The sequence below is a fragment of the Lepisosteus oculatus genome, chromosome 14, assembly GCF_040954835.1.
Source record: "Lepisosteus oculatus isolate fLepOcu1 chromosome 14, fLepOcu1.hap2, whole genome shotgun sequence".
NCBI classification, from domain to species: domain Eukaryota; kingdom Metazoa; phylum Chordata; class Actinopteri; order Semionotiformes; family Lepisosteidae; genus Lepisosteus; species Lepisosteus oculatus.
Genome location: NC_090709.1, coordinates 21,350,863 through 21,364,679, shown reverse-complemented (window position 1 = coordinate 21,364,679; position 13,817 = coordinate 21,350,863). Strand labels below are relative to the sequence as shown.

Genomic DNA, 13,817 nt, shown 5'->3' with positions numbered 1-13,817 from the left:
AAAACGCGACTCTCCGAACGCCAGCCGAACAAGTCTCCACAGCCGAAGCGCTGTGTCTCTTTTCAGCTGGCGATAAACCTTTCCTCGATCCTTTGCGGACTTGTAAAACTGTTCCTGATCAGAATAAAAAACGCTCACGCTAATACACAAGCACCAGTGTCTCGCCAAAGCTGACAAATAAAGAGACGGACAAGCCGCACTGCACGTGTGAACAGGGGAATGAGCGAGCGACCGGGGATAGGGCGCCTCCTGCGCTTAAAAGCTTACAGCACCTGGTATTCCCAGGCGGTCTCCCATCCAAGTACTAACCAGGCCCATCCCTGTTTAGCTTCCGAGATCAGACGAGATCAGGCGTGCTCAAGGGGTGTGGCCGTAAGCGAGAGCAAGGCTCGCTGGCACCCTTCTTATTGAGAGGACAGCTCCGTCACCTCTTTTATGACGCTGCTTTTTTTCCCTTGCGTTTTTCTCTACTTCCCACGTTCTCTCTCTTCACTGCCTTTGTCCCAGCTCTATTTCACTTCAGCCTTTCACTCTTGCTTCCTTCCAATGAGGACGGAGCTGCGGGAGAAAGGGCGCTATAGAGGATCGCTGTGGAGAGCTGCTGCTGTGCTTTGACATCTGAGCTCTGTGGAAAACGATCTCAATACAATTCTGAAAAACGCGACTCTCCGAACGCCAGCCGAACAAGTCTCCACAGCCGAAGCTCTGTGTCTCTTTTCAGCTGGCGATAAACCTTTCCTCGATCCTTTGCGGACTTGTTAAACTGTTCATGATCAGAATAAAAAACGCTCACGCTAATACACAAACACCCGTGTCTCGCCAAAGCTGACAAATAAACAGACGGACAAGCCGCACTGCACGTGTGAACAGGGGAATGAGCGAGCGAGCGGGGATAGGGCGCCTCCTGCGCTTAAAAGCTTACAGCACCTGGTATTCCCAGGCGGTCTCCCATCCAAGTACTAACCAGGCCCATCCCTGTTTAGCTTCCGAGATCAGACGAGATCAGGCGTGCTCAAGGGGTGTGGCCGTAAGCGAGAGCAAGGCTCGCTGGCACCCTTCTTATTGAGAGGACAGCTCCGTCACCTCTTTTACGACGCTGCTTTTTTTCCCTTGCGTTTTTCTCTTCTTCCCACGTTCTCTCTCTTCACTGCCTTCGTCCCCGCTCTATTTCACTTCAGCCTTTCACTCTTGCTTCCTTCCAATGAGGACGGAGCTGCGGGAGAAAGGGCGCTATAGAGGATCGCTGTGGAGAGCTGCTGCTGTGCTTTGACATCTGAGCTCTGTGGAAAACGATCTCAATACAATTCTGAAAAACGCGACTCTCCGAACGCCAGCCGAACAAGTCTCCACAGCCGAAGCGCTGTGTCTCTTTTCAGCTGGCGATAAACCTTTCCTCGATCCTTTGCGGACTTGTAAAACTGTTCCTGATCAGAATAAAAAACGCTCACGCTAATACACAAGCACCCGTGTCTCGCCAAAGCTGACAAATAAACAGACGGACAAGCCGCACTGCACGTGTGAACAGGGGAATGAGCGAGCGAGCGGGGATAGGGCGCCTCCTGCGCTTAAAAGCTTACAGCACCTGGTATTCCCAGGCGGTCTCCCATCCAAGTACTAACCAGGCCCATCCCTGTTTAGCTTCCGAGATCAGGTGTGCTCAAGGGGGTGTGGCCATAAGCGAGAGCAAGGCTCGCTGGCACCCTTCTTATTGAGAGGACAGCTCTGTCACCTCTTTTACGACGCTTCTTTTTTTCCCTTGCGTTTTTCTCTTCTTCCCACGTTCTCTCTCTTCACTGCCTTCGTCCCCGCTCTATTTCACTTCAGCCTTTCACTCTTGCTTCCTTCCAATGAGGACGGAGCTGCGGGAGAAAGGGCGCTATAGAGGATCGCTGTGGAGAGCTGCTGCTGTGCTTTGACATCTGAGCTCTGTGGAAAACGATCTCAATACAATTCTGAAAAACGCGACTCTCCGAACGCCAGCCGAACAAGTCTCCACAGCCGAAGCGCTGTGTCTCTTTTCAGCTGGCGATAAACCTTTCCTCGATCCTTTGCGGACTTGTAAAACTGTTCCTGATCAGAATAAAAAACGCTCACGCTAATACACAAGCACCCGTGTCTCGCCAAAGCTGACAAATAAACAGACAGAGAAGCCGCACTGCACGTGTGAACAGGGGAATGAGCGAGCGAGCGGGGATAGGGCGCCTCCTGCGCTTAAAAGCTTACAGCACCTGGTATTCCCAGGAGGTCTCCCATCCAAGTACTAGCCAGGCCCATCCCTGTTTAGCTTCCGAGATCAGACGAGATCAGGCGTGCTCAAGGGGGTGTGGCCGTAAGCAAGAGCAAGGCTCGCTGGCACCCTTCTTATTGAGAGGACAGCTCCGTCACCTCTTTTACGACGCTGCTTTTTTTCCCTTGCGTTTTTCTCTTCTTCCCACGTTCTCTCTCTTCACTGCCTTCGTCCCCGCTCTATTTCACTTCAGCCTTTCACTCTTGCTTCCTTCCAATGAGGACGGAGCTGCAGGAGAAAGGGCGCTATAGAGGATCGCTGTGGAGAGCTGCTGCTGTGCTTTGACATCTGAGCTCTGTGGAAAACGATCTCAATACAATTCTGAAAAACGCGACTCTCCGAACGCCAGCCGAACAAGTCTCCACAGCCGAAGCGCTGTGTCTCTTTTCAGCTGGCGATAAACCTTTCCTCGATCCTTTGCGGACTTGTAAAACTGTTCCTGATCAGAATAAAAAACGCTCACGCTAATACACAAGCACCCGTGTCTCGCCAAAGCTGAGAAATAAACAGACGGACAAGCCGCACTGCACGTGTGAACAGGGGAATGAGCGAGCGAGCGGGGATAGGGCGCCTCCTGCGCTTAAGAGCTTACAGCACCTGGTATTCCCAGGCGGTCTCCCATCCAAGTACTAACCAGGCCCATCCCTGTTTAGCTTCCGAGATCAGACGAGATCAGGTGTGCTCAAGGGGGTGTGGCCATAAGCGAGAGCAAGGCTCGCTGGCACCCTTCTTATTGAGAGGACAGCTCCGTCACCTCTTTTACGACGCTGCTTTTTTTCCCTTGCGTTTTTCTCTTCTTCCCACGTTCTCTCTCTTCACTGCCTTCGTCCCCGCTCTTTTTCACTTCAGCCTTTCACTCTTGCTTCCTTCCAATGAGGACGGAGCTGCGGGAGAAAGGGCGCTATAGAGGATCGCTGTGGAGAGCTGCTGCTGTGCTTTGACATCTGAGCTCTGTGGAAAACGATCTCAATACAATTCTGAAAAACGCGACTCTCCGAACGCCAGCCGAACAAGTCTCCACAGCCGAAGCGCTGTGTCTCTTTTCAGCTGGCGATAAACCTTTCCTCGATCCTTTGCGGACTTGTAAAACTGTTCCTGATCAGAATAAAAAACGCTCACGCTAATACACAAGCACCCGTGTCTCGCCAAAGCTGACAAATAAACAGACGGACAAGCCGCACTGCACGTGTGAACAGGGGAATGAGCGAGCGAGCGAGGATAGGGCGCCTCCTGCGCTTAAAAGCTTACAGCACCTGGTATTCCCAGGCGGTCTCCCATCCAAGTACTAACCAGGCCCATCCCTGTTTAGCTTCCGAGATCAGACAAGATCAGGCGTGCTCAAGGGGGTGTGGCCGTAAGCGAGAGCAAGGCTCGCTGGCACCCTTCTTATTGAGAGGACAGCTCCGTCACCTCTTTTACGACGCTGCTTTTTTTCCCTTGCGTTTTTCTCTTCTTCCCACGTTCTCTCTCTTCACTGCCTTCGTCCCCGCTCTATTTCACTTCAGCCTTTCACTCTTGCTTCCTTCCAATGAGGACGGAGCTGAGGGAGAAAGGGTGCTATAGAGGATCGCTGTGGAGAGCTGCTGCTGTGCTTTGACATCTGAGCTCTGTGGAAAACGATCTCAATACAATTCTGAAAAACGCGACTCTCCGAACGCCAGCCGAACAAGTCTCCACAGCCGAAGCGCTGTGTCTCTTTTCAGCTGGCGATAAACCTTTCCTCGATCCTTTGCGGACTTGTAAAACTGTTCCTGATCAGAATAAAAAACGCTCACGCTAATACACAAGCACCCGTGTCTCGCCAAAGCTGACAAATAAACATACGGACATGCCGCACTGCACGTGTGAACAGGGGAATGAGCGAGCGAGCGGGGATAGGGCGCCTCCTGCGCTTAAAAGCTTACAGCACCTGGTATTCCCAGGCGGTCTCCCATCCAAGTACTAACCAGGCCCATCGCTGTTTAGCTTCCGAGATCAGACGAGATCAGGCGTGCTCAAGGGGTGTGGCCGTAAGCGACAGCAAGGCTCGCTGGCACCCTTCTTATTGAGAGGACAGCTCCGTCACCTCTTTTACGACGCTGCTTTTTTTCCCTTGCGTTTTTCTCTTCTTCCCACGTTCTCTCTCTTCACTGCCTTTGTCCCCGCTCTATTTCACTTCAGCCTTTCACTATTGCTTCCTTCCAATGAGGACGGAGCTGCGGGAGAAAGGGCGCTATAGAGGATCGCTGTGGAGAGCTTCTGCTGTGCTTTGACATCTGAGCTCTGTGGAAAACGATCTCAATACAATTCTGAAAAACGCGACTCTCCGAACGCCAGCCGAACAAGTCTCCACAGCCGAAGCGCTGTGTCTCTTTTCAGCTGGCGATAAAGCTTTCCTCGATCCTTTGCGGACTTGTAAAACTGTTCCTGATCAGAATAAAAAACGCTCACGCTAATACACAAGCACCCGTGTCTCGCCAAAGCTGACAAATAAACAGACGGACAAGCCGCACTGCACGTGTGAACAGGGGAATGAGCGAGCGAGCGGGGATAGGGCGCCTCCTGCGCTTAAAAGCTTACAGCACCTGGTATTCCCAGGCGGTCTCCCATCCAAGTACTAACCAGGCCCATCCCTGTTTAGCTTCCGAGATCAGGGGTGCTCTAGGGGGTGTGGCCGTAAGCGAGAGCGAGGCTCGCTGGCACCCTTCTTATTGAGAGGACAGCTCCGTCACCTCTTTTACGACGCTGCTTTTTTTCCCTTGCGTTTTTCTCTTCTGCCCACGTTCTCTCTCTTCACTGCCTTCGTCCCCGCTCTATTTCACTTCAGCCTTTCACTCTTGCTTCCTTCCAATGAGGACGGAGCTGCGGGAGAAAGGGCGCTATAGAGGATCGCTGTGGAGAGCTGCTGCTGTGCTTTGACATCTGAGCTCTGTGGAAAACGATCTCAATACAATTCTGAAAAACGCGACTCTCCGAACGCCAGCCGAACAAGTCTCCACAGCCGAAGCGCTGTGTCTCTTTTCAGCTGGCGATAAACCTTTCCTCGATCCTTTGCGGACTTGTAAAACTGTTCCTGATCAGAATAAAAAACGCTCACGCTAATACACAAGCACCCGTGTCTCGCCAAAGCTGACAAATAAACAGACGGACAAGCCGCACTGCACGTGTGAACAGGGGAATGAGCGAGCGAGCGGGGATAGGGCGCCTCCTGCGCTTAAAAGCTTACAGCACCTGGTATTCCCAGGCGGTCTCCCATCCAAGTACTAACCAGGCCCATCCCTGTTTAGCTTCTGAGATCAGACGAGATCAGGCGTGCTCAAGGGGGTGTGGCCGTAAGCGAGAGCAAGGCTCGCTGGCACCCTTCTTATTGAGAGGACAGCTCCGTCACCTCTTTTACGACGCTGCTTTTTTTCCCTTGCGTTTTTCTCTTCTTCCCACGTTCTCTCTCTTCACTGCCTTCGTCCCCGCTCTTTTTCACTTCAGCCTTTCACTCTTGCTTCCTTCCAATGAGGACGGAGCTGCGGGAGAAAGGGCGCTATAGAGGATCGCTGTGGAGAGCTGCTGCTGTGCTTTGACATCTGAGCTCTGTGGAAAACGATCTCAATACAATTCTGAAAGACGCGACTCTCCGAACGCCAGCCAAACAAGTCTCCACAGCCGAAGCGCTGTGTCTCTTTTCAGCTGGCGATAAACCTTTCCTCGATCCTTTGCGGACTTGTAAAACTGTTCCTGATCAGAATAAAAAACGCTCACGCTAATACACAAGCACCCTTGTCTCGCCAACGCTGACAAATAAACAGACGGACAAGCCGCACTGCACGTGTGAACAGGGGAAAGAGCGAGCGAGCGGGGATAGGGCGCCTCCTGCGCTTAAAAGCTTACAGCACCTGGTATTCCCAGGCGGTCTCCCATCCAAGTACTAACCAGGCCCATCCCTGTTTAGCTTCCAAGATCAGACGAGATCAGGCGTGCTCAAGGGGCTGTGGCCGTAAGCGAGAGCAAGGCTCGCTGGCACCCTTCTTATTGAGAGGACAGCTCCGTCACCTCTTTTACGACGCTGCTTTTTTTCCCTTGCGTTTTTCTCTTCTTCCTACGTTCTCTCTCTTCACTGCCTTCCTCCCCGCTCTATTTCACTTCAGCCTTTCACTCTTGCTTCCTTCCAATGAGGACGGAGCTGCGGGAGAAAGGGCGCTATAGAGGATCGCTGTGGAGAGCTGCTGCTGTGCTTTGACATCTGAGCTCTGTGGAAAACGATCTCAATACAATTCTGAAAAACGCGACTCTCCGAACGCCAGCCGAACAAGTCTCCACAGCCGAAGCGCTGTGTCTCTTTTCAGCTGGCGATAAACCTTTCCTCGATCCTTTGCGGACTTGTAAAACTGTTCCTGATCAGAATAAAAAACGCTCACGCTAATACACAAGCACCCGTGTCTCACCAAAGCTGACAAATAAACAGACGGACAAGCCGCACTGCACGTGTGAACAGGGGAATGAGCGAGCGAGCGGGGATAGGGCGCCTCCTGCGCTTAAAAGCTTACAGCACCTGGTATTCCCAGGCGGTCTCCCATCCAAGTACTAACCAGGCCCATCTCTGTTTAGTTTCCGAGATCAGACGAGATCAGGCGTGCTCAAGGGGGTGAGGCCATAAGCAAGAGCAAAGCTCGCTGGCACCCTTCTTATTGAGAGGACAGCTCCGTCACCTCTTTTATGACGCTGCTCTTTTTCCCTTGCGTTTTTCTCTTCTTCCCACGTTCTCTCTCTTCACTGCCTTCGTCCCCGCTCTATTTCACTTCAGCCTTTCACTCTTGCTTCCTTCCAATGAGGACGGAGCTGCGGGAGAAAGGGCGCTATAGAGGATCGCTGTGGAGAGCTGCTGCTGTGCTTTGACGTCTGAGCTCTGTGGAAAACGATCTCAATACAATTCTGAAAAACGCGACTCTCCGAACGCCAGCCGAACAAGTCTCCACAGCCGAAGCGCTGTGTCTCTTTTCAGCTGGCGATAAACCTTTCCTCGATCCTTTGCGGACTTGTAAAACTGTTCCTGATCAGAATAAAAAACGCTCACGCTAATACACAAGCACCCGTGTCTCGCCAAAGCTGACAAATAAACAGACGGACAAGCCGCACTGCACGTGTGAACAGGGGAATGAGCGAGCGAGCGAGGATAGGGCGCCTCCTGCGCTTAAAAGCTTACAGCACCTGGTATTCCCAGGCGGTCTCCCATCCAAGTACTAACCAGGCCCATCCCTGTTTAGCTTCCGAGATCAGACAAGATCAGGCGTGCTCAAGGGGGTGTGGCCGTAAGCGAGAGCAAGGCTCGCTGGCACCCTTCTTATTGAGAGGACAGCTCCGTCACCTCTTTTACGACGCTGCTTTTTTTCCCTTGCGTTTTTCTCTTCTTCCCACGTTCTCTCTCTTCACTGCCTTCGTCCCCGCTCTATTTCACTTCAGCCTTTCACTCTTGCTTCCTTCCAATGAGGACGGAGCTGAGGGAGAAAGGGTGCTATAGAGGATCGCTGTGGAGAGCTGCTGCTGTGCTTTGACATCTGAGCTCTGTGGAAAACGATCTCAATACAATTCTGAAAAACGCGACTCTCCGAACGCCAGCCGAACAAGTCTCCACAGCCGAAGCGCTGTGTCTCTTTTCAGCTGGCGATAAACCTTTCCTCGATCCTTTGCGGACTTGTAAAACTGTTCCTGATCAGAATAAAAAACGCTCACGCTAATACACAAGCACCCGTGTCTCGCCAAAGCTGACAAATAAACATACGGACATGCCGCACTGCACGTGTGAACAGGGGAATGAGCGAGCGAGCGGGGATAGGGCGCCTCCTGCGCTTAAAAGCTTACAGCACCTGGTATTCCCAGGCGGTCTCCCATCCAAGTACTAACCAGGCCCATCGCTGTTTAGCTTCCGAGATCAGACGAGATCAGGCGTGCTCAAGGGGTGTGGCCGTAAGCGACAGCAAGGCTCGCTGGCACCCTTCTTATTGAGAGGACAGCTCCGTCACCTCTTTTACGACGCTGCTTTTTTTCCCTTGCGTTTTTCTCTTCTTCCCACGTTCTCTCTCTTCACTGCCTTTGTCCCCGCTCTATTTCACTTCAGCCTTTCACTATTGCTTCCTTCCAATGAGGACGGAGCTGCGGGAGAAAGGGCGCTATAGAGGATCGCTGTGGAGAGCTTCTGCTGTGCTTTGACATCTGAGCTCTGTGGAAAACGATCTCAATACAATTCTGAAAAACGCGACTCTCCGAACGCCAGCCGAACAAGTCTCCACAGCCGAAGCGCTGTGTCTCTTTTCAGCTGGCGATAAAGCTTTCCTCGATCCTTTGCGGACTTGTAAAACTGTTCCTGATCAGAATAAAAAACGCTCACGCTAATACACAAGCACCCGTGTCTCGCCAAAGCTGACAAATAAACAGACGGACAAGCCGCACTGCACGTGTGAACAGGGGAATGAGCGAGCGAGCGGGGATAGGGCGCCTCCTGCGCTTAAAAGCTTACAGCACCTGGTATTCCCAGGCGGTCTCCCATCCAAGTACTAACCAGGCCCATCCCTGTTTAGCTTCCGAGATCAGGGGTGCTCTAGGGGGTGTGGCCGTAAGCGAGAGCGAGGCTCGCTGGCACCCTTCTTATTGAGAGGACAGCTCCGTCACCTCTTTTACGACGCTGCTTTTTTTCCCTTGCGTTTTTCTCTTCTGCCCACGTTCTCTCTCTTCACTGCCTTCGTCCCCGCTCTATTTCACTTCAGCCTTTCACTCTTGCTTCCTTCCAATGAGGACGGAGCTGCGGGAGAAAGGGCGCTATAGAGGATCGCTGTGGAGAGCTGCTGCTGTGCTTTGACATCTGAGCTCTGTGGAAAACGATCTCAATACAATTCTGAAAAACGCGACTCTCCGAACGCCAGCCGAACAAGTCTCCACAGCCGAAGCGCTGTGTCTCTTTTCAGCTGGCGATAAACCTTTCCTCGATCCTTTGCGGACTTGTAAAACTGTTCCTGATCAGAATAAAAAACGCTCACGCTAATACACAAGCACCCGTGTCTCGCCAAAGCTGACAAATAAACAGACGGACAAGCCGCACTGCACGTGTGAACAGGGGAATGAGCGAGCGAGCGGGGATAGGGCGCCTCCTGCGCTTAAAAGCTTACAGCACCTGGTATTCCCAGGCGGTCTCCCATCCAAGTACTAACCAGGCCCATCCCTGTTTAGCTTCTGAGATCAGACGAGATCAGGCGTGCTCAAGGGGGTGTGGCCGTAAGCGAGAGCAAGGCTCGCTGGCACCCTTCTTATTGAGAGGACAGCTCCGTCACCTCTTTTACGACGCTGCTTTTTTTCCCTTGCGTTTTTCTCTTCTTCCCACGTTCTCTCTCTTCACTGCCTTCGTCCCCGCTCTTTTTCACTTCAGCCTTTCACTCTTGCTTCCTTCCAATGAGGACGGAGCTGCGGGAGAAAGGGCGCTATAGAGGATCGCTGTGGAGAGCTGCTGCTGTGCTTTGACATCTGAGCTCTGTGGAAAACGATCTCAATACAATTCTGAAAGACGCGACTCTCCGAACGCCAGCCAAACAAGTCTCCACAGCCGAAGCGCTGTGTCTCTTTTCAGCTGGCGATAAACCTTTCCTCGATCCTTTGCGGACTTGTAAAACTGTTCCTGATCAGAATAAAAAACGCTCACGCTAATACACAAGCACCCTTGTCTCGCCAACGCTGACAAATAAACAGACGGACAAGCCGCACTGCACGTGTGAACAGGGGAAAGAGCGAGCGAGCGGGGATAGGGCGCCTCCTGCGCTTAAAAGCTTACAGCACCTGGTATTCCCAGGCGGTCTCCCATCCAAGTACTAACCAGGCCCATCCCTGTTTAGCTTCCAAGATCAGACGAGATCAGGCGTGCTCAAGGGGCTGTGGCCGTAAGCGAGAGCAAGGCTCGCTGGCACCCTTCTTATTGAGAGGACAGCTCCGTCACCTCTTTTACGACGCTGCTTTTTTTCCCTTGCGTTTTTCTCTTCTTCCTACGTTCTCTCTCTTCACTGCCTTCCTCCCCGCTCTATTTCACTTCAGCCTTTCACTCTTGCTTCCTTCCAATGAGGACGGAGCTGCGGGAGAAAGGGCGCTATAGAGGATCGCTGTGGAGAGCTGCTGCTGTGCTTTGACATCTGAGCTCTGTGGAAAACGATCTCAATACAATTCTGAAAAACGCGACTCTCCGAACGCCAGCCGAACAAGTCTCCACAGCCGAAGCGCTGTGTCTCTTTTCAGCTGGCGATAAACCTTTCCTCGATCCTTTGCGGACTTGTAAAACTGTTCCTGATCAGAATAAAAAACGCTCACGCTAATACACAAGCACCCGTGTCTCGCCAAAGCTGACAAATAAACAGACGGACAAGCCGCACTGCACGTGTGAACAGGGGAATGAGCGAGCGAGCGGGGATAGGGCGCCTCCTGCGCTTAAAAGCTTACAGCACCTGGTATTCCCAGGCGGTCTCCCATCCAAGTACTAACCAGGCCCATCCCTGTTTAGCTTCTGAGATCAGACGAGATCAGGCGTGCTCAAGGGGGTGTGGCCGTAAGCGAGAGCAAGGCTCGCTGGCACCCTTCTTATTGAGAGGACAGCTCCGTCACCTCTTTTACGACGCTGCTTTTTTTCCCTTGCGTTTTTCTCTTCTTCCCACGTTCTCTCTCTTCACTGCCTTCGTCCCCGCTCTTTTTCACTTCAGCCTTTCACTCTTGCTTCCTTCCAATGAGGACGGAGCTGCGGGAGAAAGGGCGCTATAGAGGATCGCTGTGGAGAGCTGCTGCTGTGCTTTGACATCTGAGCTCTGTGGAAAACGATCTCAATACAATTCTGAAAAACGCGACTCTCCGAACGCCAGCCGAACAAGTCTCCACAGCCGAAGAGCTGTGTCTCTTTTCAGCTGGCGATAAACCTTTCCTCGATCCTTTGCGGACTTGTAAAACTGTTCCTGATCAGAATAAAAAACGCTCACGCTAATACACAAGCACCCTTGTCTCGCCAACGCTGACAAATAAACAGACGGACAAGCCGCACTGCACGTGTGAACAGGGGAATGAGCGAGCGAGCGGGGATAGGGCGCCTCCTGCGTTTAAAAGCTTACAGCACCTGGTATTCCCAGGCGGTCTCCCATCCAAGTACTAACCAGGCCCATCCCTGTTTAGCTTCCGAGATCAGACGAGATCAGGCGTGCTCAAGGGGGTGTGGCCATAAGCGAGAGCAAGGCTCGCTGGCACCCTTCTTATTGAGAGGACAGCTCCGTCACCTCTTTTACGACGCTGCTTTTTTTCCCTTGCGTTTTTCTCTTCTTCCCACGTTCTCTCTCTTCACTGCCTTCGTCCCCGCTCTATTTCACTTCAGCCTTTCACTCTTGCTTCCTTCCAATGAGGACGGAGCTGCGGGAGAAAGGGCGCTATAGAGGATCGCTGTGGAGAGCTGCTGCTGTGCTTTGACATCTGAGCTCTTTGGAAAACGATCTCAATACAATTCTGAAAAACGCGACTCTCCGAACGCCAGCCGAACAAGTCTCCACAGCCGAAGCGCTGTGTCTCTTTTCAGCTGGCGATAAACCTTTCCTCGATCCTTTGCGGACTTGTAAAACTGTTCCTGATCAGAATAAAAAACGCTCACGCTAATACACAAGCACCCTTGTCTCGCCAACGCTGACAAATAAACAGACGGACAAGCCGCACTGCACGTGTGAACAGGGGAATGAGCGAGCGAGCGGGGATAGGGCGCCTCCTGCGCTTAAAAGCTTACAGCACCTGGTATTCCCAGGCGGTCTCCCATCCAAGTACTAACCAGGCCCATCCCTGTTTAGCTTCCGAGATCAGACGAGATCAGGCGTGCTCAAGGGGGTGTGGCCATAAGCGAGAGCAAGGCTCGCTGGCACCCTTCTTATTGAGAGGACAGCTCCGTCACCTCTTTTACGACGCTGCTTTTTTTCCCTTGCGTTTTTCTCTTCTTCCCACGTTCTCTCTCTTCACTGCCTTCGTCCCCGCTCTATTTCACTTCAGCCTTTCACTCTTGCTTCCTTCCAATGAGGACGGAGCTGCGGGAGAAAGGGCGCTATAGAGGATCGCTGTGGAGAGCTGCTGCTGTGCTTTGACATCTGAGCTCTTTGGAAAACGATCTCAATACAATTCTGAAAAACGCGACTCTCCGAACGCCAGCCGAACAAGTCTCCACAGCCGAAGCGCTGTGTCTCTTTTCAGCTGGCGATAAACCTTTCCTCGATCCTTTGCGGACTTGTAAAACTGTTCCTGATCAGAATAAAAAACGCTCACGCTAATACACAAGCACCCGTGTCTCGCCAAAGCTGACAAATAAACAGACGGACAAGCCGCACTGCACGTGTGAACAGGGGAATGAGCGAGCGAGCGGGTATAGGGCGCCTCCTGCGCTTAAAAGCTTACAGCACCTGGTATTCCCAGGCGGTCTCCCATCCAAGTACTAACCAGGCCCATCCCTCTTTAGCTTCCGAGATCAGACGAGATCAGGCGTGCTCAAGGGGGTGTGGCCGTAAACGAGAGCGAGGCTCGCTGGCACCCTTCTTATTGAGAGGACAGCTCCGTCACCTCTTTTACGACGCTGCTTTTTTTCCCTTGCGTTTTTCTCTTCTTCCCACGTTCTCTCTCTTCACTGCCTTCGTCCCCGCTCTATTTCACTTCAGCCTTTCACTCTTGCTTCCTTCCAATGAGGACGGAGCTGCGGGAGAAAGGGCGCTATAGAGGATCGCTGTGGAGAGCTACTGCTGTGCTTTGACATCTGAGCTCTGTGGAAAACGATCTCAATACAATTCTGAAAAACGCGACTCTCCGAACGCCAGCCGAACAAGTCTCCACAGCCGAAGCGCTGTGTCTCTTTTCAGCTGGCGATAAACCTTTCCTCGATCCTTTGCGGACTTGTAAAACTGTTCCTGATCAGAATAAAAAACGCTCACGCTAATACACAAGCACCCGTGTCTCGCCAAAGCTGACAAATAAACAGACGGACAAGCCGCACTGCACGTGTGAACAGGGGAATGAGCGAGCGAGCGGGGATAGGGCGCCTCCTGCGCTTAAAAGCTTACAGCACCTGGTATTCCCAGGCGGTCTCCCATCCAAGTACTAACCAGGCCCATCCCTGTTTAGCTTCTGAGATCAGACGAGATCAGGCGTGCTCAAGGGAGTGTGGCCGTAAGCGAGAGCAAGGCTCGCTGGCACCCTTCTTATTGAGAGGACAGCTCCGTCACCTCTTTTACGACGCTGCTTTTTTTCCCTTGCGTTTTTCTCTTCTTCCCACGTTCTCTCTCTTCACTGCCTTCGTCCCCGCTCTTTTTCACTTCAGCCTTTCACTCTTGCTTCCTTCCAATGAGGACGGAGCTGCGGGAGAAAGGGCGCTATAGAGGATCGCTGTGGAGAGCTGCTGCTGTGCTTTGACATCTGAGCTCTGTGGAAAACGATGTCAATACAATTCTGAAAAACGCGACTCTCCGAACGCCAGCCGAACAAGTCTCCACAGCCGAAGCGCTGTGTCTCTTTTCAGCTGGCGATA

General features: G+C 52.4%; 12 non-coding genes and 9 pseudogenes across 12 annotated transcripts; all 21 read right to left on the bottom strand.

Annotated features, from left to right (window-relative positions):
- Positions 1-260: 260 nt before the first annotated feature.
- LOC138217528 (5S ribosomal RNA) lies at positions 261-378 on the bottom strand. The gene has a single exon (XR_011181240.1). It is a non-coding gene; the product is annotated as a 5S ribosomal RNA (ribosomal RNA).
- Positions 379-915: 537 nt separating this feature from the next.
- On the bottom strand, positions 916-1,033 carry LOC138217527 (5S ribosomal RNA). The gene has a single exon (XR_011181239.1). It is a non-coding gene; the product is annotated as a 5S ribosomal RNA (ribosomal RNA).
- A 537-nt stretch (positions 1,034-1,570) lies between these two features.
- On the bottom strand, positions 1,571-1,679 carry LOC138218856 (5S ribosomal RNA; annotated as a pseudogene).
- Positions 1,680-2,216: 537 nt separating this feature from the next.
- On the bottom strand, positions 2,217-2,335 carry LOC138244753 (5S ribosomal RNA). Its single transcript, XR_011193368.1, has one exon. It is a non-coding gene; the product is annotated as a 5S ribosomal RNA (ribosomal RNA).
- Positions 2,336-2,872: 537 nt separating this feature from the next.
- LOC138218834 (5S ribosomal RNA) lies at positions 2,873-2,991 on the bottom strand. Its single transcript, XR_011181544.1, has one exon. It is a non-coding gene; the product is annotated as a 5S ribosomal RNA (ribosomal RNA).
- Positions 2,992-3,528: 537 nt separating this feature from the next.
- LOC138216853 (5S ribosomal RNA) lies at positions 3,529-3,647 on the bottom strand. Its single transcript, XR_011180565.1, has one exon. It is a non-coding gene; the product is annotated as a 5S ribosomal RNA (ribosomal RNA).
- Positions 3,648-4,184: 537 nt separating this feature from the next.
- Positions 4,185-4,302, bottom strand: LOC138218375 (5S ribosomal RNA; annotated as a pseudogene).
- Positions 4,303-4,839: 537 nt separating this feature from the next.
- On the bottom strand, positions 4,840-4,948 carry LOC138219099 (5S ribosomal RNA; annotated as a pseudogene).
- Positions 4,949-5,485: 537 nt separating this feature from the next.
- On the bottom strand, positions 5,486-5,604 carry LOC138244218 (5S ribosomal RNA). Its single transcript, XR_011192831.1, has one exon. It is a non-coding gene; the product is annotated as a 5S ribosomal RNA (ribosomal RNA).
- Positions 5,605-6,141: 537 nt separating this feature from the next.
- LOC138218174 (5S ribosomal RNA) lies at positions 6,142-6,260 on the bottom strand (annotated as a pseudogene).
- Positions 6,261-6,797: 537 nt separating this feature from the next.
- LOC138218662 (5S ribosomal RNA) lies at positions 6,798-6,916 on the bottom strand (annotated as a pseudogene).
- Positions 6,917-7,453: 537 nt separating this feature from the next.
- LOC138216851 (5S ribosomal RNA) lies at positions 7,454-7,572 on the bottom strand. The gene has a single exon (XR_011180563.1). It is a non-coding gene; the product is annotated as a 5S ribosomal RNA (ribosomal RNA).
- A 537-nt stretch (positions 7,573-8,109) lies between these two features.
- Positions 8,110-8,227, bottom strand: LOC138218374 (5S ribosomal RNA; annotated as a pseudogene).
- Positions 8,228-8,764: 537 nt separating this feature from the next.
- On the bottom strand, positions 8,765-8,873 carry LOC138219098 (5S ribosomal RNA; annotated as a pseudogene).
- A 537-nt stretch (positions 8,874-9,410) lies between these two features.
- LOC138244207 (5S ribosomal RNA) lies at positions 9,411-9,529 on the bottom strand. The gene has a single exon (XR_011192820.1). It is a non-coding gene; the product is annotated as a 5S ribosomal RNA (ribosomal RNA).
- A 537-nt stretch (positions 9,530-10,066) lies between these two features.
- LOC138218173 (5S ribosomal RNA) lies at positions 10,067-10,185 on the bottom strand (annotated as a pseudogene).
- A 537-nt stretch (positions 10,186-10,722) lies between these two features.
- On the bottom strand, positions 10,723-10,841 carry LOC138244196 (5S ribosomal RNA). Its single transcript, XR_011192809.1, has one exon. It is a non-coding gene; the product is annotated as a 5S ribosomal RNA (ribosomal RNA).
- Positions 10,842-11,378: 537 nt separating this feature from the next.
- On the bottom strand, positions 11,379-11,497 carry LOC138245188 (5S ribosomal RNA). The gene has a single exon (XR_011193801.1). It is a non-coding gene; the product is annotated as a 5S ribosomal RNA (ribosomal RNA).
- A 537-nt stretch (positions 11,498-12,034) lies between these two features.
- LOC138245187 (5S ribosomal RNA) lies at positions 12,035-12,153 on the bottom strand. The gene has a single exon (XR_011193800.1). It is a non-coding gene; the product is annotated as a 5S ribosomal RNA (ribosomal RNA).
- A 537-nt stretch (positions 12,154-12,690) lies between these two features.
- Positions 12,691-12,809, bottom strand: LOC138217748 (5S ribosomal RNA; annotated as a pseudogene).
- A 537-nt stretch (positions 12,810-13,346) lies between these two features.
- LOC138244814 (5S ribosomal RNA) lies at positions 13,347-13,465 on the bottom strand. Its single transcript, XR_011193429.1, has one exon. It is a non-coding gene; the product is annotated as a 5S ribosomal RNA (ribosomal RNA).
- Between the last annotated feature and the right edge of the window lie 352 nt (positions 13,466-13,817).